Raw genomic sequence first — 8942 nt, 5'->3', positions numbered from 1 at the left:
TTCTCCTTAACTCTTTGGTAAATAACAATTAAGTAATGTGGAGATGAATAATATATTCTTTTATGAATTTCCTAAAAAATCCCACAAAATCCTATAATATTTAATTGGCATTAATTCTTAGAATGTTTTTTGGTGTGCTTGAGGTAGAAAATAGTTAGAGCCATTTCAACCCCTTCATATTTCCTTTTGATCTCCATAGTATCTAATTGGATGTTAAAGAATGAAGAATGTTAGTTTTAACATATTCAAGTAATGTTCCAATTTTAAACTTTGTGATACTTGATGTTGCTATGTTTGATGACTACGAAAAACACTTCTACAACTTACATTCTTTTGTTGACAAATTCATAATATTTTTTGAACACTCACTTTATATCATCATAAGGGAGATTAAAAAATATCACCATTTGTATGGAGGTTCAAGGTTTCCATACATTCCTCTCTCATACCTATGAGAAGCACTAATTTAAGAGATTATCGATCTAATCTACAAGAATTATTCCTCTAATAACTAAATTGAAACCTCTCTTTATAAGATGCTATTGATCTTCCCTTTCTTTTTGTGATATTTAGATATGGAAATTCTTCTTTAAACTCAATTTTTATTTCAAGAATAGGAATATTTGTGAGGACTCCTAGAATATATTTTCCCCCTTTCTTGGGTCTTATAGCAAATTCTTTAATCATCTATTGGATGGTTGATATATCTTGTGTAATAGGTTGCTTTAAATAATTTTCAAATTCTTCTTTGTGTTATTGTTAGCCAATGGCCTTTGTTTGGCCTACACTATAAATGCACGTACTTGGTAAGACACATCCTAAATCACCCTTATGTCAATGCAAACATGAGAAATGAGTTAATACATATATATAGAGATCATGTAGTCATTATTTAGGACAATTGATTTCGATGTATGAATGTATTTGCCTATTTGAAGGAGATTCTCCTATACTTTATGGAGTTATTATGTAATTTGTCTCTCTTATCTATATCGAGTTGTGCTCCACACTCACATTGGTACACATGGTGTGTACTTCTAATTTTTTTATGTATTTGGATTATATTAATCAAAGATATTAGATGAAAATACTACTAAGAGACTTGAAGAGGAAATTTGTAAGAATATTAAAGAAGCCCTATAAACAAATAAGGGAAAATAAAAAATGCATACTAAAATTGAAGAGGGATGTTGGAATTTTATAGATGGTGTCACATTACAACTTCAAAAAAAGAAAAATATAAGATTAAAGAAGCTCATTAAAATACACTTCAAGAATTTGAATTGTTTCTAGAGGATGTGCATGTCAAATATGATGGTATTATCTCTAAGGCTAGAGTAATCAAAGAATAGAAAAAGAGGATAGAAGAGGCCATTGTCTTTGAAAATAAGAGAGATGAAATGGGTATGCAGAGTGAAGCAAATTCATCAAATGTGAAACCATATCAACATTATCATTGCCAGCAAATATTTCATGGAAGACAATAAAATTGATATCAACATTATTAAGGAAGAAGTTGGAATACTCATCAATATTTTGGGAGCAAGTATCAAAAATCGTTATTCAACATGATATTATCAAAGACCAAAAATAATGCAAATTTGAGAAGTTACAAAAAAAATGCATGGAATCAAAGGAAAGAAAAATATGAAACAACCAACCATCAACGATTAAGACAGGAAAAAAAAAATGGATGGATGGATTATCATCAATTGATCTGAAAATGAGATCTTAAATCAATATTAAGGTATTACAGACTCATGTGCAGGAATGCCTATATCATTTAGTGCAACGGATCGAAAATATTTGCAAATAATATAGACAATGAGGAATTAGAAAACATAACAGTCACACATCAACACAAGCAAAATAATGAAGGAGTTCACCAGACCCCCCTGGCTACGTCTCCTGGTCCAAGCTTTCAGTTTCAACGTCTCTATTATGTCTTCAAGAGCAGATGATTACAAGTGTGAGCTCGCATAGAGTCTTAACAAAAAAGTGACAAAACACAGGGATTCCCTCGAAATCCTCAAGTCTACAAGAGTACACAGCTGCTCCCTCTTTCTCTCTGTCTTCTGCTTTCTCTTCCGCTCTCTTCTGCCTCTTTTGTCTGTCATAGAGTGGTTTTTAAGCCTCTCGACCCTGTCTATTCACCTCCCTTTTTGGTGTGGACACGTTTTGTTAAAAATGTTGAAGGCACAAGAACAATTTCTTTTAGAAACGGAAGGATCGGCAGGCGCGGTGAAACCGACCGTTCGGTCTTCCTCCGCACAAATCCCCCAATATAATACATATTTGGGCCTTATTTCATTTTATCGGAAATACAAAGAAATAAATATAATACATTGAAAAAATCGACAAAAACATTTTATCGGAACTCAAATATCCTATGAAATAATGTTTATAATCCTTTCGGGTCCGAGCTTATCGATATCGCACATTGTATGATGCATAGGCCCCGCTCCTTTGTATTGTTACGATGTGATATTACGATGCGATATCATGATCGGTGATAGCATATCGTAATGTCTCAAGCCCCCGGTAATTCCTTCCTTTGGCCATGTTGCGATGCGATATTGTAGTTAATCCGGATCGTTGATCTATGATCGTTAATCCGACGGCGGACGGTTATTTCAGGTGGCCCATTTGCACGAGGATTACCCACCCGAAAAAGTGGTTTTCTCTCTCCTGTGCCATGCTACATGTCGACTAGTGTATGGGATCGGGCGAAGCCCTTCCAATACCACTTACCGCCTGAAGCCTGCCCGAAATACCTTTTACCACGAAACTAAAATCTTTTGCTGTTTTATTCATAAATCCTTCGGGTCCGCTAAAAGCCTTTGTGCTTGTTTTAAGTCCTCTCCCTTAGTTTATTTCGATGCGATAAAGTGTCCATTGCTTATTGCTTAAGCCTGCTATTATATGTTTAAGTCCTCCCTTTGGTTCCATGCGATGCGATATTGTAGTTAATCTAGATCGTTGATTTGCACGCTTGATCAACGGTTCACGTTGTTTCACTTGGAATAGCTATCACATTCTATTAAGGCTGTGGTCCATTAACACTTCCACTGGCTTTCTTCGATGCGATTTTCCACTCTCTCCCTTTATAACTCTGTCGGGTCTTTAACATTATGGAATCCTTAGACTTAGAGGTTTTACTCAAGATCCATTTTTGATCACGCCTTCCCACTGAAAAGATTTTGGACCACCAAAAGCTGGTTTTAGGCATCGATCAAGTGAGGATACAATTGCCTCACTTGTCCAATTTCTATCCATCATGCCTTGCTTGAATTTGAACCCTTGAGCCCTAATCTCAAGTACTCAACATCCCCTTGATGCGTAGTTCTTACCTTCCTGTCCAAAAATATGTCCTCCTGTAACTCATTGAGATACTCAGGCAACAAATCCCCAATAGAAGGCAACTGAATTTTCTCTTTAGGATCTTCAATCAATGAAGGTTCATACAATCTCAAGTTTTCTACATTAACGACTGAATAGATCTTCATATAATCTAGCAAATCAAGGCGAAAAATATTTTCACCAATTTTATCAAGTATTTTGAAAGGTCCATACCTTATTGGTTTTAGCTTCTTACCTTCACCCTGCATTCTGTCTTTGCTAATGTCCAACCAGAATTGATCACCAACTTGAAAACTATGCTCAACTCGATGCTTGTCATGTCTTGCCTTGTACTTGGCTTGGCTTCTTTCTAGTTGTTCCTGTACTGCCTAGTGAATTTCCTGGATTGGTTCAATGAACTTGGTTGCTTTGTCCACATTATTGTTGGTGGGCTCCAGTATTTTAGCAATAATGTTGCAACTCCTGGGGCTCCCTTCTTTACTTTTATCAACCCAGTAGTTCGTAACAAACTTGGAAGCAACGGTGCTATATGCACAAGTACTAGCTCTTGTCACGACTGTCACTTGATCAGCTGGCACAAGTCTGCTAGGAGCTTAAGCCAACTTATATGAGCTCTTAGAAGAAGCTTTTAACTATGATGGATGAAATCTAACTCAAAGGAGGCTAATCTATATGCAGAAAGAAACTACAAGCTGAAAGGAAATGCAAACCCTAGTTTTACCAACTAACCCTACTGATGCAAGAAAAAGGATGAAAGCTACAGAAAGGGATGCCATTGATTCTAGAAAGGTAAAATGCATGTGACTAAGCTAATTCTGAAGTGAAATATGGAAAAAACGTCTTTTTGCATTTTTGAGTAATTTTGCAGAATTATTGTGCATGTGCTTTACTATTTTTGATTGTGCAGAGGCGAAAGGAAATGGAGTAGGTGCTTGCATGAGGTTGGGAAGGTGAGAAGAGGGCCTGAGGGGTCCCTAGCACCCTTCCAAAGAGTTTCACAGTGTTAGGATCTCAAGAAACCGCTTTCGTGAGCTTCTACAGGAAGTATGCAAGGGTTCTACAGGATGTACTGTAGCTTCTACAGGATGTTTCTACAGGATGTTCCGAAAGGGAATTTTGAAGGGTTGATGGTGGAAGAAAGGTGGAGAAGTGGAAATGGAGGTTGGATAAGGATTTTAAGGGGTCTAGTACTTGGTGAATGAGGCTAGGGAGTGATTGGGGTGATTGGATTCATTCAAGGATGGAGGGAGCAACGATGCACAAGAATGTAGAAATTAGGAAAAAGTGGGAAAACGTGGCAAATGAAAGGCAAGAATCTAAGTTAGAGGAAGAAGCAAGTTGTATTGATGGAGTAAGGGTAGGGGAGGAGGTATCTCAGGTGCTCTGCACATTATTTTCCAAACTGATCAAATGAAGACTAGGAAAACCAAAGATCTAGCTACTTTAACCTAATTTGACCTAGAAACCATAAGCATGATGAACATAAGTTTATTGGCAGAAAATCATGTAAAACAACTATGGAAACCAAGCAAGAATGGATCTAAGCATGTAATCACAACTGGTACTAACTTTTGCAACTAAGAATCTAACACTAGAAATTGCATGAAGAAGCAAGAACAATGTTTTTATGGCAGCAAGGACACCTTGGTCTCAGCTCATGGTCCCAAGGAGGGAGAGGTGAGATCAAGGGTTGCTTGATGGCCTTTTTCGAAGATATTTTCTGTTACCAACCTGTTAAATCACTTGAAATATGGAAAGCTATTTTAATCATCAAAAGCAACCTAAGTAACAAAGCAAGATTTTAACCTAAATAACATATTTTATTCTAAGAATGCAGCAAAGACACATAAAAGTACACAAAGGAGGTACTGGGCACTTGGGTTGGGCCCAACCCCAAGAGCTACAGCCTCTTAAGAGAGATTAGAGCTGGCGCAAAGCTGGATTCATCTTTATTGAGCAAGAAATAATAGTTACATCCCAAAAACTGTCCACAAGAAAAAGCTTGAAAATGTGCTGAAATGCAGAGCTAACCTATTGACTAAAATCTAACTAACATCTGACTAACTCCTAAAATTGAACTACAAAATGGCTAACTGAGCTGAGGCCTTGGTCCTTCTTATTTATACAAATTGAGGACCCCAACAACCCTCCTAAACTTTAGGAACTCGACTGCCAAAACTTGCAGTTAACAGCAACTTTACTAGCCCTTGCTCAGCTGCCCTTGTGATAATCGATGTGGTGGCCCTTGAACTCCGAGCTGGTGGTGGAGAATTTGAGGTAAGAGCTCATAAATGAAGGGGACACCTTCCTACAAATCCTCTCCACGAATTTGGCTGCCAAGTGCTCATTTAAATCTTTGATTTTGTCTCAAAATTGACTAAAAATCTGCATAAAGCACACATTAGACTTGTTGGCATAATGACTAACCCAAGTCACTCTATTAGCATAAATATAATAAAAAGCACGCAATAAACTAATGAGAATGGTGGATTAAGTCGAATTAAGAGGTTGACTGAGCCCATATAATTACCCATTTCTGGGGCTCATCATCACCCCCCTACTGAAAGTGTTGCTCATCCTCTGAGCAACTAATCTATCTCTTCATCTTTGATGGCCCTAGTGGTCTCCTTATCATCCCAAGCTTCTGATGTAGTCTACTCATGTGTGCCATAAAATTCTTCCTTCTTGTCCATGTCCTTCCATTGCTTGTGCTCCTCTTCTTTTGTAGCTATTTTGTTAGTGCCTCAACCTCAGCCTGCAACTTGTCCTCTTCCTGTTGTCCATTAGATGCTTCCTTGCCTGGTGGAGGTCCCTCTTAGTACTGCTGTTCATCCAAAATGGAGGCCCTGTCTTTCTTATAGCATCCCTGTAATTGTAGCTGCTGTTTCAACAGCTCGTTCTCTTCCTGTAGTTTGGCCCTCTGACTGCTTTCCACATGCCTTACCATGGCCAATTCCTTTCTTAATTCCTTGAGTTGTTCATCCAGGTGACCTATGTCTACCACACCCTTGGACTTGGCAATCCTCATCCAAGTATGAGTCCTCACCCTTTCTTGTTCTATTGCAAAGAAGAGTGGTACTGCAAATTTTTGAGGAATTATCTTCCCGGCTTCTAACAGGTTGTAGTATGAGCCCAAGCTAGGCTGAGGGCTTGGTTCCAATATTTCCTTAGCCTTTTCTTCTTCCTGTGATGGTTTGACTGCCTTTTCCTCCAATTTCTCGGTCTCTTTTAACTTAGCCAGAGTTTCCTGTAGAACCGTCTCAGCTTCCTGTAGAGCTGTCTTTGAGTCCATCATCCTAATTCTCTCTCTCCAGGTGGAGGTTTTTGGGCTTCCTCGTTCATAGGTGATGGATATCTTTGAAGGAGACTCCTCCTTTTGTTTAGCTGTGGTGTCCTTAATGATAATTGGCTCCTTTGACTGTGGCTGGGGTCTGCCCACTTTGATCCGTGTGCTCCTCCTTGCTTTAAAGTACATGGAGGTTTGCCTCTTTCACTTCCCTTTTTGTTTTGGAGGTGTGCTTAAGGCAGCAAGCATAGCTGCTGCCTCCCTTGCCCATATCTCAGGTGATTTCTCCTCTTGTTGTTATTTTTCCTTGCTTCTTGTAGAAATCCCTGTGTCAATTGTTTCCATGTGTGTTGCTGAGATCTCAGGGTGTGTCTTTTCCTTTTGTTTTTGTGTGCCTACTTTCACTGTGGTAGCCTTCATTTTGGATTTCTTAGCTTTTTTCTTCCCAACCTTTTTCCTTTTTTGCCTTCTATGTTTTTGCTGTTGTCTCCTTTTCTATCTCATGCTTAGCGGTCTTGTCAAATTCCTCTTTTTCCTTCGGTTTTGCCCTCTTCTCGAATGTCCTATGCTCCCTCATCAATGTTCTTCTCAATTTATTCAATTGGCATGGTGTTGAGTTTGTGTTTTAACTAGGAAAGAAAATGCTCAGTTGGGGAAAAAACACAGTCAATCCCTGAAATAGAGGATAGCTGAATTCAGTTTTTTCTGAACCCAAGAAGGAATTTTTCATGTGCTTCTTACAACATCAAATGGTAGTAATTCCCTTGTTTGAAAACTTCTGTCACCCAGGATTTGACTCTCTGTTTATGAAAGGAAGAATTTTGTTTTTACAGATAGAACACAGAGATCAACTTTCTTCTCAGCACACAGACAGATATGCAAATTCAATTTTTTTTTTGTTTTTTTTTTACACACACAGGCCGACCTCCACAGCTGCATATATATTCCCTATGGAGAATTTTTTAAAAAGGAAACGTGGAGGAGAATTTTGATGGAGAAAAACTGGGACACTCAGTGCAATACACAAGCAAACATTTTACTTCCAATACACAGGCAGATTCTTCACTGATTTTCCAATCTGATGCCATGTTTAATTCACCACCTTGCACAAACAAATCGTGCACAAAGAAGTTTTCCTAAGCCTACCTCGTTTTGAGCTTGAAATTCGCTGAAAATCCCAGGTTTCCTTTCTGCACGGCTGTTTCTGCCTTTCCTGTAGAAGCCTTCCTATAGAAGGTTCTCGTTTCCTGTAGAATGAAACTGCGCTTCCTATAGAGCCTGATAGGCGGGAGATCTTTAAAAAAATGGCGGAAATATTCGAAAAATCAGGCAAGAGTCTTATAGAGGACCACTGGTTAGCTGATCTGGAAGTGGTGGACACATGCTTCAGTTGTGAATGTAGTGAAGATGCAGTGAACAAAGAGTGGTGAGAGTTTCAGCCGAGCATCGTTTAACTGCAGCGTGATTCGTGTGAGAAGATGAGGTGGCAGAAATGTGCATTGTCATTATTTGGACCGTTGGTCCCTACTGCAGTGTCATCATGGGACTGGATGTTTTCTGCCTGTGATCCCTTACCATCAACTGCACTGGAGTTCAACATCTGCCACCACTTGTTTTTTTTTAAATTTCCCGTGAATGACTATACACGTGTGCTGGGTGACCTCCGGATGAGTGCAATCGAACTGGCTGAGGATGTCGGGTTAACTTGCTAGCTTCCTGGCTTAATCCCACCATTTCATTCATTTATGCACTTTCGAATCATACAGATGCAAAATAGAGGAACGGGGTTAGACACTTACCTGTAAGTCGACGTGCTGCTTGGTCCTTTTTGCTGCTGCATGCTCATATTCTGTGGATGCATGCTGGTCTGTTTGCTGATAAATGGCTTATTTTCTGTTGTAGGTATCCTTTGGCTGGATCTACGCTGCAGGAGCCTGCTTCAACATTCAGATTTGCACCCTCATGCTCTTGATGCTGAATTTTTACAAGACAACAACTTGTTTTCTCCATAGCTCCCAAACGATAGATCGGATTGAGCTGAAACTTTCTGAGCATGCTTCTATCATCGTTATGCACCTCCCATAGAAACATTGTGGTCAATGGATGTATAGATTTTAAGAAACACTGAAAATGGTTGAAGATTACAGAGGTCAATTTCTCAGAAACCATGCATCGGAATTGGCTGAAACTGCTTGGGTAGGTTGCTATCACCTATATGCATCTCCCCATGAAACAAGTTTTGAAATGGATGCACAGATATGGAGAAAATGCAAAAATGGCTGAAGGTGATGGAGGC

This window comes from Pinus tabuliformis, chromosome X (genome assembly GCF_031772625.1).
Source record: "Pinus tabuliformis cultivar Carrire ecotype Pingquan chromosome X, CPIR1, whole genome shotgun sequence".
NCBI classification, from domain to species: domain Eukaryota; kingdom Viridiplantae; phylum Streptophyta; class Pinopsida; order Pinales; family Pinaceae; genus Pinus; species Pinus tabuliformis.
Note: the sequence above shows the minus strand (reverse complement) of the source record.